The sequence below is a fragment of the Coregonus clupeaformis genome, chromosome 34, assembly GCF_020615455.1.
Source record: "Coregonus clupeaformis isolate EN_2021a chromosome 34, ASM2061545v1, whole genome shotgun sequence".
NCBI classification, from domain to species: Eukaryota; Metazoa; Chordata; class Actinopteri; order Salmoniformes; family Salmonidae; genus Coregonus; species Coregonus clupeaformis.
In genome coordinates this window covers 6479692-6500620 of record NC_059225.1, presented here as the reverse complement: position 1 = coordinate 6500620, position 20929 = coordinate 6479692, and the positions used below count along the sequence as shown (strand labels likewise).

The 20929-nt window shown below is 47.9% G+C and overlaps 1 protein-coding gene across 1 annotated transcript in view; it reads right to left on the bottom strand.

The window, feature by feature from the left end:
* The window catches only part of LOC121549730, a 146374-nt gene that overhangs the window by 43459 nt on the left and 81986 nt on the right, over positions 1-20929 (bottom strand). The gene's annotated exons all lie outside the window — the stretch shown is intronic.

Here is a 20929-nt window from a genome sequence, read left to right as displayed (position 1 = left end):
TCAAAACAGACTCTGATAGGGAGAGATTAGGCATAACTCCCTTCACAACATATTCCCATCTAAATATAGGTATTAGGCATAACTCCCTTCACAACATATTCCCATCTACATACAGGTATTAGGTATAACCCCCTTCACAACATATTCCCATCTACATACAGGTATTAGGTATAACCCCCTTCACAACATATTCCCATCTAAATACAGGTATTAGGCAGTGAGGAGGTATTTAAGAAGCGCAAACAGCATTTTTTTTCATGTCTCAGTCACATTACCACCACGTGGTTCACTACTGTACACCTACTGTACTACTGTACTACTGTACTACCTACTGTACTACCTACTGTACTACCTACTGTACTACCTACTGTACTACCTACTGTACTACCTACTGTACTACTGTTCTACCTACTGTACTACCTACTGTACTACCTACTGTACTACCTACTGTACTACCTACTGTACACCTACTGTACTACTGTACTACTGTACTACCTACTGTACTACCTACTGTACTACCTACTGTACTACCTACTGTACTACTGCTCTGCACCCTACTGTACTACCTACTGTACTACCCACTGTACTACCTACTGTACTACCTACTGTACTACTGTACTACCCACTGTACTACCTACTGTACTCCACTGTACTACCTACTGCACCAGCTACTGTACTACTGTACTGCTACTGTTCTACCTACTGTTCTACTGTTCTACCTACTGTTCTACCTACTGTTCTACTGTTCTACCTACTGTTCTACCTACTGTTCTACCTACTGTTCTACCTACTGTTCTACCTACTGTACTACCTACTGTTCTACCTACTGTTCTACTGTTCTACCTACTGTACTACTGTACTACCTACTGTACTACCTACTGTACTACTGTACTACCTACTGTACCACCTACTGTACTACCTACTGTACTACTGTACTACCTACTGTACTACCTCACTGTACTACCTACTGTACTACCTACTGTACACTGTACTACCTACTGTACCACCTACTGTACTACCTACTGTACTACCTACTGTACTACTGTACTACCTACTGTACTACCTACTGCACCTACTGTACTACCTACTGTACTACCACTGTACCACCTGCTGTACTACCTACTGTACTACCTGTACTACCCACTGTACTACCTACTGTACTACTGTACTACCTACTGTACTACCCTACTGTACTACTGTACCACCTACTGTACTACCTACTGTACTACTGTACTACCTACTGTACTACCTACTGTACTACTGTACTACCTACTGTACTACTGTACTACCTACTGTACTACTGTACTACCTACTGTACCACCTACTGTACTACCTACTGTACTACTGTACTACTGTACTACCTACTGTACTACTGTACTACCTACTGCACTACCTACTGTACTACCTACTGTACTACCTACTGTTCTACCTACTGTACTACCTACTGTACTACCTACTGTACTACCTACTGTACTACCTACTGTACTACTGTACTACCTACTGTACTACCTACTGTACTACTGTACTACCTACTGTACTACCTACTGTACTACTGTACTACCTACTGTACTACCTACTGTACTACCTACTGTACTACCTACTGTACTACCTACTGTACTACTGTACTACCTACTGTACTACCTACTGTACTACCTACTGTACTACTGTACTACCTACTGTACTACCACTGTACTACCTACTGTACTACCTCTGTACTACCCACTGTACTACCCACTGTACTACCTACTGTACTACTGTACTACCTACTGTACTACCTACTGTACTACCTACTGTACTACCTGCTGTACTACCTACTGTACTACTGTACTACCTGTACTACCTACTGTACTACTGTACTACCTACTGTACTACCTACTGTACTACTGCTACTGTACTGCCGCTACTGTACTACCTACTGTACTACCTACTGTACTACCTACTGTACTACCTACTGTACTACCTGCATACTACTGCTACTGTACTACCTACTGTACTACCTACTGTACTACTGTACTACCTACTGTACTACCTACTGTACTACTGTACTACCTACTGTACTACCTACTGTACTACCTACTGTACTACCTACTGTACTACCTACTGTACTACTGTACTACCTACTGTACTACCTACTGTACTACCTACTGTACTACCTACTGTACTACTGTACTACCTACTGTACCACCTACTGTACTACCTACTGTACTACCTACTGTACTACTGTACTACCTACTGCACTACCTACTGTACTACCTGTGCACCGCACCACTGCTACCTACTGTACTACTGTACTACCTACTGTACTACTGTACTACCTACTGTACTACCTGCTACCTACTGTACTACCTACTGTACTACCTACTGTACTACTGTACTACCTACTGTACTACCCTACTGTACTACCCTACTGTACTACTGTACTACCTACTGTACTACCTACTGTACTACCTACTGTACTACTGTACTACCTACTGTACTACCTACTGTACTACCTACTGTACTACCTACTGTACTACTGTACTACCTACTGTACTACCTACTGTACTACTGTACTACCTACTGTACTACCTACTGTACCACCTACTGTACTACCTACTGTACTACATACTGTACTACTGTACTACTGTACTACCTACTGTACTACTGTACTACCTACTGCACTACCTACTGTACTACCTACTGTACTACTGTACTACCTACTGTACTACCTACTGTACTACCTACTGTACTACCTACTGTACTACCTACTGTACTACCTACTATACTACTGTACTACCTACTGTACTACCTACTGTACTACTGTACTACCTAATGTACTACCTACTGTTCTATCTACTGTACTACCTACTGTACAACATACTGTACTATCTACTGTACTACCTACTGTACTACCTACTGTACTACTGTACTACCTACTGTACTACCTAATGTACTACCTACTGTACTACTGTACTACATACTGTACTACCTACTGTACTACCTACTGTACTACTGTACTACCTACTGTACTACCTACTGTACTCACCTACTGTACTACCACTGTACTACTGTACTACCCTACTGTACTACCTACTGTACTACCTACTGTACTACCTACTGTACTACCTACTGTACTACTGTACTACCTACTGTACTACCTACTGTACTACTGTACTATCTACTGTACTACCTACTGTACTACCTACTGTACTACTGCACTACCTACTGTACTACCTACTGTACTACCTACTGTACTACCTACTGTACTACTGTACTACCTACTGTACTACCTACTGTACTACCTACTGTACTACTGTACTACCTACTGTACTACCTACTGTACTACTGTACTACTGTACTACCTACTGTACTACCTACTATACTACCTACTGTACTACCTACTGTACTACTGTACTACCTACTGTACTACCTACTGTACTACCTACTGTACAACCTACTGTACTACTGTACTACCTACTGTACTACCTATTGTACTACCTACTGTACTACTGTACTACCTACTGTACTACCTACTGTACTTCCTACTGTACTACTGTACTACCTACTGTACTACCTACTGTACTACTGTACTACCTACTGCACTACCTACTGTACTACCTACTGTACTACTGTACTACCTACTGTACTACCTACTGTACTACCTACTGTACTACTGTACTACCTACTGTACTACCTATTGTACTACCTACTGTACTACTGTACTACCTACTGTACTACCTACTGTACTACCTACTGTACTACTGTACTACCTACTGTACTACCTACTGTACTACCTACTGTACTACCTACTATACTACTGTACTACCTACTGTACTACCTACTGTACTACTGTATTACCTAATGTACTACCTACTGTTCTATCTACTGTACTACCTACTGTACAACATACTGTACTATCTACTGTACTACCTAATGTACTACCTACTGTACTACTGTACTACCTACTGTACTACCTACTGTACTACCTACTGTACTACTGTACTACCTACTGTACTACCTACTGTACTACCTACTGTACTACCTACTGTACTACTGTACTACCTACTGTACTACCTACTGTACTACCTACTGTACTACCTACTGTACTACTGTACTATCTACTGTACTACCTACTGTACTACCTACTATACTACCTACTGTACTACTGTACTACCTACTGTACTACTGTACTACCTACTGTACTACCTACTGTACTACTGTACTATCTACTGTACTACCTACTGTACTACCTACTGTACTACTGCACTACCTACTGTACTACCTACTGTACTACCTACTGTACTACTGTACTACCTACTGTACTACCTACTGTACTACCTACTGTACTACCTACTGTACTACTGTTCTACCTACTGTACTACCTACTGTACTACCTACTGTACTACTGTACTACCTACTGTACTACCTACTGTACTACCTACTGTACTACTGTACTAGCTACTGTACCACCTACTGTACTACTGTACTACTGTACTACCTACTGTACTACCTACTATACTACCTACTGTACTACCTACTGTACTACTGTACTACCTACTGTACTACCTACTGTACTACTGTACTACCTACTGTACTACTGTTCTACCTACTGCACTACCTACTGTACTACCTACTGTACTACCTACTGTACTACATACTGTACTACCTACTGTTCTACATACTGTACTACTGTTCTACCTACTGTACTACCTACTCTACTACCTACTGTACTACCTACTGTACTACCTACTGTACTACTGTACTACCTACTGTACTACCTACTGTACTACCTACTGTTCTACCTACTGTACTACCTACTGTACTACCTACTGTACTACCTACTGTACTACTGTTCTACCTACTGCACTACCTACTGTACTACCTACTGTACTACCTACTGTACTACATACTGTACTACCTACTGTTCTACATACTGTACTACTGTTCTACCTACTGTACTACCTACTCTACTACCTACTGTACTACCTACTGTACTACCTACTGTACTACTGTACTACCTACTGTACTACCTACTGTACTACCTACTGTTCTACCTACTGTACTACCTACTGTACTACCTACTGTACTACCTCCTGCACTACTGTACTACCTACTGTACTACCTACTGTACTACCTACTGTACTACTGTACTACTGTACTACCTACTGTACCACCTACTGTACTACTGTACTACCTACTGTACTACTGTACTACCTACTGTACTACCTACTGTACTACCTACTGTACTACCTACTGTACTACTGTACTACCTACTGTTCTACCTACTGTACCACCTACTGTACTACTGTACTACCTACTGTACTACTGTACTACCTACTGTACTACCTATTGTACTACCTACTGTTCTATCTACTGTACTACTGTACTACCTACTGTTCTACCTACTGTACCACCTACTGTACTACTGTACTACCTACTGTACTACCTATTGTACTACCTACTGTTCTACCTACTGTACTTCTGTACTATCTACTGTACTACACACACAACTCTCTCTTATGAAAGCCTTGGAGGATGCTTGTCCGGGAAAGACAAATATAGTGGATGATTAATCATTGGAGTTGTGCTTCCTCAGCCAACAGTGACGTATTCATTAACCTTGTTTTGGTGTTGTCTCAAAGAAAACAGAAAACCTAATGGGTCAGCGTTGATATGCTCTCTTCATTTATCGCCAGGCGACAACTGCCAGACTAGAAGCCTTATTATGAGGGCTTTAAATAATACGACCCTCAGCTGTCAGCAGCAGTCTGCTACACAACACAGCCAAGAACATTCCAGGTGTGTTCCTACAAACACATGACTTTCTATATCAGGTGCATCATCTAAGCATTCTGCATGACTAGTGAAGCATAGACGCAGGACCCCTCACGTTCTGGTCCTCCGTAGCTCACAACCCCACACATTTTAAACCCTCAGCGGTATCAACAGCCCTGCAGGTCGAGCAGAGCACAGAAAATAACATGGTCACGCACCCTCTGTCTAACATTCCTCTAACCCAACATCAGGTCACGCACCCTCTGTCTAAACATTCCTCTAACCCAACTTTTAAAAAAAATATGTATTTCACCTTTATTTAACCAGGTAAGCCAGTTGAGAACAAGTTCCCATTTACAACTGCGACCCGGCCAAGATAAAGCAAAGCAGTGCGATAAAAACAACAACACAGAGTTACATATGGGGTAAAACAAAACATAAAGTCAAAAATACCACAGAAAATATATATATATACAGTGTGTGCAAATGTAGCAAGTTATGGAGGTAAGGCAATAAATTGGCCATAGTGCAAAATATGGTCACGCACCCTCTGTCTAACATTCCTCTAACCCAACATCAGGTCTGTTCACTGAGCGACATGCTCTTATTTCTAGTGTAATAGGTCATTATAGGCACAGCTCAGAGAATATATCATCAGTCTGGAGGGAGGGAGGGGAGGGAGGCAGGGAGACAGAGAGAGTGTTCAGCTCCCTGGGAAGGGCTAGCGTTCAGCTCCCTGGGAAGGCCTAGTGTTCAGGTCCCTGGGAAGGCTTAGTGTTCAGCTCCCTGGGAAGGCTTAGTGTTCAGGTCCCTGGGAAGGCTTAGTGTTCAGGTCCCTGGGAAGGGCTAGCGTTCAGCTCCCTGGGAAGGCCTAGTGTTCAGCTCCCTGGGAAGGGCTAGTGTTCAGCTCCCTGGGAAGGCCTAGTGTTCAGGTCCCTGGGAAGGCTTAGTGTTCAGCTCCCTGGGAAGGGCTAGCGTTCAGGTCCCTGGGAAGGCCTAGTGTTCAGCTCCCTGGGAAGGCCTAGTGTTCAGCTCCCTGGGAAGGCCTAGTGTTCAGCTCCCTGGGAAGGGCTAGTGTTCAGCTCCTTGGGAAGGGCTAGCGTTCAGCTCCTTGGGAAGGGCTAGCGTTCAGCTCCTTGGGAAGGGCTATCGTTCAGCTCCCTGGTAAGGCCTAGTGTTCAGCTCCTTGGGAAGGGCTAGCGTTCAGCTCCCTGGGAAGGGCTAGCGTTCAGCTCCTTGGGAAGGGCCAACGTTCAGCTCCCACCCTAGTAAACACTGCAGGGTGCCAACTTCAGATGCATGTGAGCACTCCTCTCTGCTTCCCTCCAATTCCCTCCCTCCCTCCCTCCCTCCCTCCGCAGCACAGGAAATCCACAGGAGATAGAGGGGGAGCTGGCTGACCGAAGCCCCGTTGTCACACAAGCTAACCGCCTATCAATCTTCTCTCTGGTCCCTGACAGAGCGCTGGCACCTGGCCAAACCCTTGCATGCAAGCCGGCAAGACACATTAGCCTATAAAGAATTTCATCATAACAACAGCTGTTAAATATTGATGACTGTTGGAAAACGCTGAATGCTCTCCGCAAAGGTTAAATCCGCAGTGTAATTGAACCTAATTCTTCATTATGTGATGTATCGAATATCCCAAACTCTCTTTTTTTTAGGTAATGTGGCATGAAATCGAGGACAAAAGCTGAAGAACATAGGTACATCCAGGTATGTTTAGCAGGTGCTGGAGTTGTAGGTGAACTGATGGAAAACACCCCACACTGCTGCTCATGCTCCCGGGTGATTTATTAGAACAACGTTTCCACCCTTTGGTTCTTCATCAGGCGTCCATAAAATCGAGGACGGACTTAATAATGGAAGAGCGCAGCTACTTCGGCTGGGTTTTGTTCCTCTGTAGTTTCTGAAGAGAAACTGAATCCATTGATTTTTTTGTTTGTTTTTTTGTGGGGGGGTTTCAGTAACCAGTTGCTGAGTTTTATTGCCTTGTTATAATGGCCTAACATTGTAGTTATGTTCTGTGTTATGGTGGTTGTCATTATTGATCCGAGACCACAATCACATTAACTATAAATCCTTAATCTGACATGTTGTTTTCAGAACGTAAAAGGGGATGTTTGTTCTGTGTAAAATATAGCTCTACCTCTGTGGATATGTTGTTGTGACCGGTTGAAAACCACATTTGGCAACTCTCCATTTCTGTTTAAGAAAAACAGAAGCCAATTCCAATTGGGGGAAAATCACACATTTCATCTTTCGCTGTAGAATAGAACCAAGTGAGTGACATCATGGAGAGCCGAACAGCCATATCTCTAGCGAGAACTCAGAGCACATGAAAACAAAAGGCTCATACTGTAACTTAAATCAGTAGCGATGTGTTGTGATAATTGCGTTGTTTGCTCTATAACCTGTTAGTTCATATGCCTTGACACCGTGATATATAGGCCTAAAGGCCGAGACGGTAAGAAGACACAGTGGCAGAATAAATTCAACCACATCTTTGTTTTATCACAAAACTGGATAGCAACCGCTGTCCAGTGAAGTCCACAAAGCATATTGCATGTACAGCAACAGGCAGTTACATGACCTACAGCATGGTCAAGCAAGTTAATGTTTCAGACATTTTCAGACCACTTAACTATTGATTTAGAACCCCAGAGAGTTACCGCAAGTCACAAAGAAAACAGGAGCTGCCTCCACTATTCCAGGACCATTTCAACTTCAACATTTCAACATCATCAAATCACCTCTGCTTAGTCTAATACAGTGACAATTAAAAGATACCAAAAAAACGATTTAGTCCAATCAACGTAAGATAAATATGATGTGACTGTCCATGGTTCTGATTGTGTGTGTGTGTGTGTGTGTGTGTGTGTGTGTGTGTGTGTGTGTGTGTGGCGTGCGCATTGTTCAAGTATAAAAACATGTTGACTCACCCTAATTGGAGAGAAACGCCAATGCCATCCTCCTCTCTTTCATGTTGACGAAACGCTCTATCACTCACACGTCATTCAGAACATGCTTTTATTTTCTATTGTCCTAGGGTACTTGGCTAAAATGCTTGCTCGCTAGCCTAACTTCCATTCATGGGCAACGTTAGCTAGTTAACATTAGCCTTCTACATCTAGCTACATATTGAACTTCCATCCTCTCAGGCCAGGGGCAGAACAATGTATGAATTGGTGGTTGGATCAGAATCGCCGTTATAATCATTGGTCAGTACAGAGAATTAAGTCAAACCACAAGTCCAAATCCCCATCTCCATCAATGCTAATTTAGGAAAGGGCCAATTTTAGCTAGCTGTCTAGCTAGCCACCTGAGGACAACAACACAGATGCAACAATTCAAGTTTTTCTGTCAATGACGTATGCTCTCAATGGGATTTGATTGGAGTGATGCCAAAATCCAAGCTGGCTTCCCTTGACACTTTTTTTTTGGTGCGCCAGGACCATTAATTCACAGTTGAGTTCGCTCAGTTTAGCTCAACACCGAATGGCACATTTTTTATACTTTTTTTTGTCAAGGGAGGCCAGATGCTCGCTGTCTTCCCTTGCATTCAATGCTACGGGCGTCAACAATGTCATACTCTTTTTGACCAGACAGCATCAGATAGATGGCCTACACATAGAGAGACAGAGGGGGCGCTGTTTCGCTCGCTGGGATGCTTTCTCCTGTGAGATACATTCAGCCACTTACGAATTGAAGATTATTTTTTATCTTCCCTTGGCATCCATGAATACACGCCACTGGCTTAAATATGTTTGAACTTACGGCTTGAATGTTGCTGGCATATACTGTAACTATTACAGCAATTCCATACAGGTAATAGTGCTTGACTTTCAAAATTACCTTAGCTTTTTATATTTACCATGACAATTTCTGAAGCTAAAGGCAACTCGAGCAAAAAATGTCACGGCAAAATTACAGCCATGACCTCGATCATGGCATCAACGAGGCCTCAAAACATTCCAGAATGTTCCATGTCATGGAATGGTAAAACAAACTAAATAAATTTTTTCCCGCTACTTATCCACTTAATTTGGAAGACCAACAACATGCAAATACATTTAAGAAAATGGCCACAAGGAGGAAATTAAGCAAGAAGCATATTTTTGGGGGAGTGCCCAAATGAAATCATTAGTACATTTTCATTTGGGATATAGGCCTATGAAGCGCGGTACAATTGTTTATTATGCCAGTGATTTAAAAGGTCATTTTGTGGATATCAATCACATATTTTATGAATCTCCAGCAGATCAGACCAGGATAGACCAACTTGTCGGTCATTTCCCCTCTCCCTGCTAGTTTCCCAGACGGGGTTAGTTTCCTCTCTCCCTGCTAGTTTCCCAGACGGGGTTAGTTTCCCCTCTCCCTGCTAGTTTCCCAGACGGGGTTAGTTTCCTCTCTCCCTGCTAGTTTCCCAGACGGGGTTAGTTTCCCCTCTCCCTGCTAGTTTCCCAGACGGGGTTAGTTTCCCCTCTCCCTGCTAGTTCCCCAGACGGGGTTAGTTTCCCCTCTCCCTGCTAGTTCCCCAGACGGGGTTAGTTTCCCCTCTCCCTGCTAGTTTCCCAGACGGGGTTAGTTTCCCCTCTCCCTGCTAGTTTCCCAGACGGGGTTAGTTTCCCCTCTCCCTGCTAGTTCCCCAGACGGGGTTAGTTTCCCCTCTCCCTGCTAGTTTCCCAGACGGGGTTAGTTTCCCCTCTCCCTGCTAGTTTCCCAGACGGGGTTAGTTTCCCATCTCCCTGCTAGTTTCCCAGACGGGGTTAGTTTCCCCTCTCCCTGCTAGTTTCCCAGACGGGGTTAGTTTCCCCTCTCCCTGCTAGTTTCCCAGACGGGGTTAGTTTCTCCTCTCCCTGCTAGTTTCCCAGACGGGGTTAGTTTCCTCTCTCCCTGCTAGTTTCCCAGACGGGGTTAGTTTCCTCTCTCCCTGCTAGTTTCCCAGACGGGGTTAGTTTCCTCTCTCCCTGCTAGTTTCCCAGACGGGGTTAGTTTCCTCTCTCCCTGCTAGTTTCCCAGACGGGGTTAGTTTCCCCTCTCACTGCTAGTTTCCCAGACGGGGTTAGTTTCCCCTCTCCCTGCTAGTTTCCCAGACGGGGTTAGTTTCCCCTCTCCCTGCTAGTTTCCCAGACGGGGTTAGTTTCCTCTCTCCCTGCTAGTTTCCCAGACGGGGTTAGTTTCCCCTCTCCCTGCTAGTTTCCCAGACGGGGTTAGTTTCCCCTCTCCCTGCTAGTTTCCCCAGACGGGGTTAGTTTCCCCTCTCCCTGCTAGTTTCCCAGACGGGGTTAGTTTCCCCTCTCCCTGCTAGTTTCCCAGACGGGGTTAGTTTCCTCTCTCCCTGCTAGTTTCCCAGACGGGGTTAGTTTCCCCTCTCCCTGCTAGTTTCCCAGACGGGGTTAGTTTCCCCTCTCCCTGCTAGTTTCCCAGACGGGGTTAGTTTCCTCTCTCCCTGCTAGTTTCCCAGACGGGGTTAGTTTCCTCTCCCTGCTAGTTTCCCAGACGGGGTTAGTTTCCCCTCTCCCTGCTAGTTTCCCAGACGGGGTTAGTTTCCCCTCTCCCTGCTAGTTTCCCAGACGGGGTTAGTTTCCCCTCTCCCTGCTAGTTTCCCAGACGGGGTTAGTTTCCCCTCTCCCTGCTAGTTTCCCCAGACGGGGTTAGTTTCCCCTCTCCCTGCTAGTTTCCCAGACGGGGTTAGTTTCCCTCTCCCTGCTAGTTTCCCCAGACGGGGTTAGTTTCCCCTCTCCCTGCTAGTTTCCCAGACGGGGTTAGTTTCCCCTCTCCCTGCTAGTTTCCCAGACGGGGTTAGTTTCCCCTCTCCCTGCTAGTTTCCCAGACGGGGTTAGTTTCCCCTCTCCCTGCTAGTTTCCCATACGGGGTTAGTTTCCCCTCTCCTGCTAGTTTCCCAGACGGGGTTAGATTTCCCCTCTCCCTGCTAGTTTCCCAGACGGGGTTAGTTTCCCCTCTCCCTGCTAGTTTCCCCAGACGGGGTTTAGTTTCCCCCTCTCCCTGCTAGTTTCCCAGACGGGGTTAGTTTCCCCTCTCCCTGCTAGTTTCCCAGACGGGGTTAGTTTCCCCTCTCCTGCTAGTTTCCCAGACGGGGTTAGTTTCCCCTCTCCTGCTAGTTTCCCAGACGGGTTAGTTTCCCCTCTCCCTGCTAGTTTCCCAGACGGGGTTAGTTTCCCCTCTCCCTGCTAGTTTCCCAGACGGGGTTAGATTCCCCTCTCCCTGCTAGTTTCCCAGACGGGGTTAGTTTCCCCTCTCCCTGCTAGTTTCCCCAGACGGGGTTAGTTTCCCTCTCTCCTGCTAGTTTCCCAGACGGGGTTAGTTTCCCCTCTCCCTGCTAGTTTCCCAGACGGGGTTAGTTTCCCCTCTCCCTGCTAGTTTCCCAGACGGGGTTAGTTTCGCCTCTCCCTGCTAGTTTCCCAGACGGGGTTAGTTTCCCCTCTCCCTGCTAGTTTCCCCAGACGGGGTTAGTTTCTCCCTCTCCCTGCTAGTTCCCCAGACGGGGTTAGTTTCCCCCTCTCCTGCTAGTTTCCCAGACGGGTTAGTTTCTCCTCTCCCTGCTAGTTTCCCAGACGGGGTTAGATTCCCCTCTCCCTGCTAGTTTCCCAGACGGGGTTAGTTTCCCCTCTCCCTGCTAGTTTCCCAGACGGGGTTAGTTTCCCCTCTCCTGCTAGTTTCCCAGACGGGGTTAGTTTCCCCTCTCCCTGCTAGTTTCCCAGACGGGGTTAGTTTCCCCTCTCCCTGCTAGTTTCCCCAGACGGGGTTAGTTTCCCCTCTCCCTGCTAGTTTCCCATACGGGGTTAGTTTCCCCTCTCCCTGCTAGTTTCCCAGACGGGGTTAGTTTCCCCTCTCCCTGCTAGTTTCCCAGACGGGGTTAGATTCCCCTCTCCCTGCTAGTTTCCCAGACGGGGTTAGTTTCCCCTCTCCCTGCTAGTTTCCCAGACGGGGTTAGTTTCCCCTCTCCCTGCTAGTTTCCCAGACGGGGTTAGTTTCCCCTCTCCCTGCTAGTTTCCCAGACGGGGTTAGTTTCCCCTCTCCCTGCTAGTTTCCCAGACGGGGTTAGTTTCCCCCTCTCCCTGCTAGTTTCCCCAGACGGGGTTAGTTTCCCCTCTCCCTGCTAGTTTCCCAGACGGGGTTAGTTTCCCCTCTCCCTGCTAGTTTCCCCAGACGGGGTTAGTTTCCCCTCTCCCTGCTAGTTTCCCAGACGGGGTTAGTTTCCCCTCTCCCTGCTAGTTTCCCAGACGGGGTTAGTTTCCCCTCTCCCTGCTAGTTTCCCAGACGGGGTTAGTTTCCCCTCTCCCTGCTAGTTTCCCCAGACGGGGTTAGTTTCTCCTCTCCCTGCTAGTTTCCCAGACGGGTTAGTTTCCCCTCTCCTTGCTAGTTTCCCCAGACGGGGTTAGTTTCCCTCTCCCTGCTAGTTTCCCAGACGGGGTTAGTTTCCCCTCTCCCTGCTAGTTTCCCAGACGGGGTTAGTTTCCCCTCTCCCTGCTAGTTTCCCAGACGGGGTTAGTTTCCCCTCTCCCTGCTAGTTTCCCAGACGGGGTTAGTTTCCCCCTCTCCCTGCTAGTTTCCCAGACGGGGTTAGTTTCCCCTCTCCCTGCTAGTTTCCCAGACGGGGTTAGTTTCCCCTCTCCCTGCTAGTTTCCCAGACGGGGTTAGTTTCCCCTCTCCCTGCTAGTTTCCCAGACGGGGTTAGTTTCCCCTCTCCTGCTAGTTTCCCAGACGGGGTTAGTTTCCCCTCTCCCTGCTAGTTTCCCAGACGGGGTTAGTTTCCCCTCTCCCTGCTAGTTTCCCAGACGGGGTTAGTTTCCCCTCTCCCTGCTAGTTTCCCAGACGGGGTTAGTTTCCCCTCTCCCTGCTAGTTTCCCCAGACGGGGTTAGTTTCCTCTCCCTGCTAGTTTCCCAGACGGGGTTAGTTTCCCTCTCTCCCTGCTAGTTTCCCAGACGGGGTTAGTTTCCCCTCTCCCTGCTAGTTTCCCAGACGGGGTTAGTTTCCCCTCTCCCTGCTAGTTTCCCAGACGGGGTTAGTTTCCCCTCTCCCTGCTAGTTTCCCAGACGGGGTTAGTTTCCCCTCTCCTGCTAGTTTCCCAGACGGGGTTAGTTTCCCCTCTCCCTGCTAGTTTCCCAGACGGGGTTAGTTTCCCCTCTCCCTGCTAGTTTCCCAGACGGGGTTAGTTTCCCCTCTCCCTGCTAGTTTCCCCAGACGGGGTTAGTTTCCCCTCTCCTGCTAGTTTCCCAGACGGGGTTAGTTTCCCCCTCTCCCTGCTAGTTTCCCAGACGGGGTTAGTTTCCCCTCTCCCTGCTAGTTTCCCAGACGGGGTTAGTTTCCCCTCTCCCTGCTAGTTTCCCAGACGGGGTTAGTTTCCCCTCTCTCCTGCTAGTTTCCCCAGACGGGGTTAGTTTCCCCTCTCCCTGCTAGTTTCCCAGACGGGGTTAGTTTCCCCTCTCCCTGCTAGTTTCCCAGACGGGGTTAGTTTCCCCTCTCCCTGCTAGTTTCCCAGACGGGGTTAGTTTCCCCTCTCCCTGCTAGTTTCCCAGACGGGGTTAGTTTCCCCTCTCCCTGCTAGTTTCCCAGACGGGGTTAGTTTCCCCTCTCCCTGCTAGTTTCCCAGACGGGGTTAGTTTCCCCTCTCCCTGCTAGTTTCCCAGACGGGGTTAGTTTCCCCTCTCCCTGCTAGTTTCCCAGACGGGTTAGTTTCCCCTCTCCCTGCTAGTTTCCCAGACGGGGTTAGTTTCCCCTCTCCCTGCTAGTTTCCCATACGGGGTTAGTTTCCCCTCTCCCTGCTAGTTTCCCAGACGGGGTTAGTTTCCCCTCTCCCTGCTAGTTCCCCAGACGGGGTTAGTTTCCCCTCTCCCTGCTAGTTTCCCCAGACGGGGTTAGTTTCCCCTCTCCCTGCTAGTTTCCCAGACGGGGTTAGTTTCCCCTCTCCCTGCTAGTTTCCCCAGACGGGGTTAGTTTCCCCCTCTCCCTGCTAGTTTCCCAGACGGGGTTAGTTTCCCCTCTCCCTGCTAGTTTCCCAGACGGGGTTAGTTTCCCCCTCTCCCTGCTAGTTTCCCAGACGGGGTTAGTTTCCCCTCTCCCTGCTAGTTTCCCCAGACGGGGTTAGTTTCCAATCTCCCTGCTAGTTTCCCAGACGGGGTTAGTTTCCCCTCTCCCTGCTAGTTTCCCAGACGGGGTTAGTTTCCCCTCTCCCTGCTAGTTTCCCCAGACGGGGTTAGTTTCCCCTCTCCTGCTAGTTTCCCAGACGGGGTTAGTTTCCCCCTCCCCTGCTAGTTTCCCAGACGGGGTTAGTTTCGCCTCTCCCTGCTAGTTTCCCAGACGGGGTTAGTTTCTCCCTCTCCTGCTAGTTTCCCCAGACGGGGTTAGTTTCTCCTCTCCCTGCTAGTTCCCCAGACGGGGTTAGTTTCCCCCTCTCCCTGCTAGTTTCCCAGACGGGGTTAGTTTCTCCCTCTCCCTGCTAGTTTCCCAGACGGGGTTAGATTTCCCCTCTCCCTGCTAGTTTCCCCAGACGGGGTTAGTTTCCCCTCTCCCTGCTAGTTTCCCAGACGGGGTTAGTTTCCCCTCTCCCTGCTAGTTTCCCAGACGGGGTTAGTTTCCCCTCTCCCTGCTAGTTTCCCAGACGGGGTTAGTTTCCCCTCTCCCTGCTAGTTTCCCAGACGGGGTTAGTTTCCCCTCTCCCTGCTAGTTTCCCATACGGGGTTAGTTTCCCCTCTCCCTGCTAGTTTCCCAGACGGGGTTAGTTTCCCCTCTCCCTGCTAGTTTCCCAGACGGGGTTAGATTCCTCTCTCCCTGCTAGTTTCCCAGACGGGGTTAGTTTCTCTCTCCCTGCTAGTTTCCCAGACGGGGTTAGTTTCCCCTCTCCCTGCTAGTTTCCCAGACGGGGTTAGTTTCCCCTCTCCCTGCTAGTTTCCCAGACGGGGTTAGTTTCCCCTCTCCCTGCTAGTTTCCCAGACGGGGTTAGTTTCCCCTCTCCCTGCTAGTTCCCCAGACGGGGTTAGTTTCCCCTCTCCTGCTAGTTTCCCAGACGGGGTTAGTTTCCCCTCTCCCTGCTAGTTCCCCAGACGGGGTTAGTTTCTCCTCTCCCTGCTAGTTTCCCAGACGGGGTTAGTTTCCCCTCTCCCTGCTAGTTTCCCAGACGGGGTTAGTTTCCCCTCTCCCTGCTAGTTTCCCAGACGGGGTTAGTTTCCCCTCTCCCTGCTAGTTCCCCAGACGGGGTTAGTTTCTCCTCTCCCTGCTAGTTTCCCAGACGGGGTTAGTTTCCCCTCTCCTTGCTAGTTTCCCAGACGGGGTTAGTTTCCCCTCTCCCTGCTAGTTTCCCAGACGGGGTTAGTTTCCCCTCTCCCTGCTAGTTTCCCAGACGGGGTTAGTTTCCCCTCTCCCTGCTAGTTTCCCAGACGGGGTTAGTTTCCCCTCTCCCTGCTAGTTTCCCCAGACGGGGTTAGTTTCCCCTCTCCCTGCTAGTTTCCCAGACGGGGTTAGTTTCCCCTCTCCTGCTAGTTTCCCAGACGGGGTTAGTTTCCCCTCTCCCTGCTAGTTTCCCAGACGGGGTTAGTTTCCCCTCTCCCTGCTAGTTCCCCAGACGGGGTTAGTTTCCCCCTCTCCCTGCTAGTTTCCCCAGACGGGGTTAGTTTCCCCTCTCCTGCTAGTTCCCCAGACGGGGTTAGTTTCCCCTCTCCCTGCTAGTTCCCCAGACGGGGTTAGTTTCCCCTCTCCCTGCTAGTTTCCCAGACGGGGTTAGTTTCCCCTCTCCCTGCTAGTTTCCCAGACGGGGTTAGTTTCCTCTCTCCCTGCTAGTTCCCCAGACGGGGTTAGTTTCCCCTCTCCCTGCTAGTTTCCCAGACGGGGTTAGTTTCCTCTCTCCCTGCTAGTTTCCCAGATGGGGTTAGTTTCCCCTCTCCCTGCTAGTTTCCCAGACGGGGTTAGATTCCCCTCTCCCTGCTAGTTTCCCAGACGGGGTTAGTTTCCCCTCTCCCTGCTAGTTTCCCAGACGGGGTTAGTTTCCTCTCTCCCTGCTAGTTTCCCAGACGGGGTTAGTTTCCCCTCTCCCTGCTAGTTTCCCAGACGGGGTTAGTTTCCCCTCTCCCTGCTAGTTTCCCCAGACGGGGTTAGTTTCCCCTCTCCCTGCTAGTTTCCCAGACGGGGTTAGTTTCCCCTCTCCCTGCTAGTTTCCCAGACGGGGTTAGATTCCCCTCTCCCTGCTAGTTTCCCAGACGGGGTTAGATTCCCCTCTCCCTGCTAGTTCCCCAGACGGGGTTAGTTTCTCCTCTCCCTGCTAGTTTCCCAGACGGGGTTAGTTTCCCCTCTCCCTGCTAGTTTCCCAGACGGGTTAGTTTCCCCTCTCCCTGCTAGTTTCCCAGACGGGGTTAGTTTCTCCTCTCCCTGCTAGTTTCCCAGACGGGGTTAGATTCCCCTCTCCCTGCTAGTTCCCCAGACGGAGTTAGATTCTCCTCTCCCTGCTAGTTTCCCAGACGGGGTTAGTTTCCCCTCTCCCTGCTAGTTTCCCAGACGGGGTTAGATTCCCCTCTCCCTGCTAGTTCCCCAGACGGGGTTAGTTTCCCCTCTCCCTGCTAGTTTCCCAGACGGGGTTAGTTTCCCCTCTCCCTGCTAGTTTCCCAGACGGGGTTAGTTTCTCTCTCCCTGCTAGTTTCCCAGACGGGGTTAGTTTCCCCTCTCCCTGCTAGTTTCCCAGACGGGGTTAGTTTCTCCTCTCCCTGCTAGTTCCCCAGACGGGGTTAGTTTCCCCTCTCCCTGCTAGTTTCCCAGACGGGGTTAGTTTCTCCTCTCCCTGCTAGTTTCCCAGACGGGGTTAGTTTCTCCTCTCCCTGCTAGTTTCCCAGACGGGGTTAGTTTCTCCTCTCCCTGCTAGTTCCCCAGACGGGGTTAGTTTCCCCTCTCCCTGCTAGTTTCCCAGACGGGGTTAGATTCCCCTCTCCCTGCTAGTTTCCCAGACGGGGTTAGTTTCCTCTCTCCCTGCTAGTTTCCCAGACGGGGTTAGTTTCCCCTCTCCCTGCTAGTTTCCCAGACGGGGTTAGTTTCCCCTCTCCCTGCTAGTTTCCCAGACGGGGTTAGTTTCCCTCTCTCCTGCTAGTTTCCCAGACGGGGTTAGTTTCCTCTCTCCCTGCTAGTTTCCCAGACGGGGTTAGTTTCCCCTCTCCCTGCTAGTTTCCCAGACGGGGTTAGTTTCCCCTCTCCCTGCTAGTTTCCCAGACGGGGTTAGTTTCTCCTCTCCCTGCTAGTTTCCCAGACGGGGTTAGTTTCCCCTCTCCCTGCTAGTTTCCCAGACGGGGTTAGTTTCTCCTCTCCCTGCTAGTTTCCCAGACGGGGTTAGGAGAAGAAGACACTCAGGGTGAGAACGTTCCCTGGTAATCAACGGCAACTGCATTGTTTCAGCCTCAGCGGCACTCTGACTGACTGACTGACTGACTGACTGACTGACTGACTGACTGTCTTTCTGACTGACTGACTGACTGACTGACTGACTGACTGTCTGACTGACTGACTGTCTTTCTGACTGACTGACTGACTGACTGACTGACTGACTGACTGTCTGTCTTTCTGACTGACTGTCTGAGTGACTGACTGTATCCAGCAGTTCTATTTCTATCTCTCGTTAATTCCGGTTTCCTTTGATAAACGCGTTAATTCATTTGTTTCTGGGTTCCTCCTCTTCCAGACTCCAAGGGGGTTGAGGTAAAACCCTGACTCTGTTATCGGCAGGGGCTGAGACTGGCTTCTCTGTTGCTTTATCAACAATATCTGTTGGCCATTGAAGATCCCTTGAAGCCCAGTCATAAGGGTTAGGGCTAGCCCCTCTATGTAATGGTAACATCTACTCTTGTAAAGGAGAGAGATAACAAGTCGTTGGGTTTTACAGTGATAAAAAACCGGAGCTGGAGACCTCACACACTGCATTGTCTGAGGCATCAGCACCCATTAACCTACTTAGTGTGTGTGTGTGTGTGTGTGTGTGTGTGTGTGTGTGTGTGTGTGTGTGTGTGTGTGTGTGTGTGTGTGCATACGTGTGCACACCCGTCAAATGCTATTTGTAGTTTTTCCTTTTGATTCATGTTCTGACAAGAATGATGGGAGCGTTACATTCACAAAACTGATAATGAATGTACAAAAGGGGATCGCAACTCGCTACAAGAGGCTATTGCTGTACTTTCTATTGACATAATCTCTATTTTCACAAGCAGGGTGTCAACATAATAATTAACTAGCCATGAATTAAGTGTTTCATTGGAAAATGAACAAGGGTACTCTCTCTTGAATTAACTTTCATATATTTACAACATATAGGCATAATGTATGCACACACATGCAAGTAAACGGTTTAAGTAAGCTTAAAACTAATTTAGTCAACTGTAAACTAATTTAGTAAACTGTAAGCTCATTTAGTAAGCTGTAAACTTACTTAGTGAGCTGTAAACTCATTTAGTAAGCTGTATACTCATTTAGTAAGCTGTAAACTGTAGAAATGTAATCTATTTCAAGTTTAATTAGAGTCAAATCAGAAATGAAAAGCTCCCATTTACCCTAACGCTTCATAAACAAACAAAAACTTTGGGACTGAAACAGATGTGGACAGTATAAAACCATCTACATGTTTTATAGCGTTTAGAAATACATAGAAGGGGAGAGAGAGCCGTACGTTGTGTTGTCTGTGCTTGGCTCTGTAGCAGAGTTATTGTAAGTGTGTCGTAGGGTTCAGGGTCCTATAGTAAATCCACTTTAATCAAAGTCAGAGTGAAACTTTTTACTTTGGGGCCCCGAGGCCTCAGTTATAGAACTTTTAAGAATTATACAGCAGATCCCTTTTTGTTTTGTTTTTTTGTACTGTAATATTCAATCAATCATGTGAAAGCAAAATCGTCTCCGTCATTTCTATTCATGAAAATGTATTGAGACTTTGCTTTAGACTTGAGTTCTGAAGACTCACTTAAAGTTGATGAAGTGAATGCCTTGAATATACTGTGCATTCGGAATGTATTCAGATCCCTTGACTTTTTCCACATTTTGTAACGTTACAGCCTTATTCTAAAATTGATTCAATTGTTTTTTTTGCAGCGATTACAACCTCGAGTCTTCTTGGGTATGATGGTACATGCTTGGCACACCTGTATTTGGGGAGTTTCTCCCATTCTTCTTCAAGTTGTAGAAACATTTCAAGGATGATCAATGGAAACAGGATGCAACTGAGCTCAATTTCGAGTCTCATAGCAAAGGGTCTGAATACTTATGTAAATAAGGAATTTCTGTTTAAATAAATTTGCAAAAATGTCTAGAAACCTGTTTTTGCTTTATCATTATGGGGTATTGTGTGTAGACTGATGAGTATTTTTTTGTATTCAATCCATTTTAGAATAAGGCTGTAATGTAACAAAATGTGGAAAAAGGGAACGGGGAGGGAGGAGGGAAGAGGAGGAGGGAAGAGGAGGAGGAGGGAGGGAAGGAGGGAGGGGAGGGTGTGTTGGTGAGCTAGGAGGGCACTAAATCATGGGATGATCTTATTAACACACGGTCTGATTTGGGGCTGGCCCCTCTGTCTACAAGAGAAAAGCTGAGCCCAAGGGGGAGCTCCTGGTACAGGTCTTCTCAGGTCCAAAAACTTGGACCCTTCCGAAATTGACCCGGGGCTTTTCTCCCCGAACCCTACCCTAATAAATTAATGTTTTGAATATGGAGACCTGGTCCGAACGGACCCAAGGACAACCAGACCCGTCCCCGTATAGACCCGGGTTTGGTCCAGACCCGGTCTGATCCAATCCGAGTCATGGAAGCAGCAGACGTTAGCGATGATATCAACTGAAGCTGTTAATGCACGCATAGAGGAAGAGAGGAATGGAGCTAGCAGCATGCGGGGGAGGGGCCATGCTGTGTGTTTGTGACTGCTTGTGGCTGAGTGGCGCGAGGAGGAGAGAGCCAGCAGCAACTAGCTCGCACTAGTTACTAACTTCTGGCTGTAAAAGCTAGGTTATTTATCACCCAAGCTGATTACATAGTAATTTTGACTGCATCAAACCGAGAAGAGAAGCTAGTTAAGCTAGCCAGCTTTCCCCCGTCCTACAAAATAACAACAACTCCATTCCAAGTACTAAGTAGCAGCCTATCTGTTGGCTGTTGGTCGTTGAAACATGTCCTTCTACCTGTTGGCTGTTGGTTGTTGAA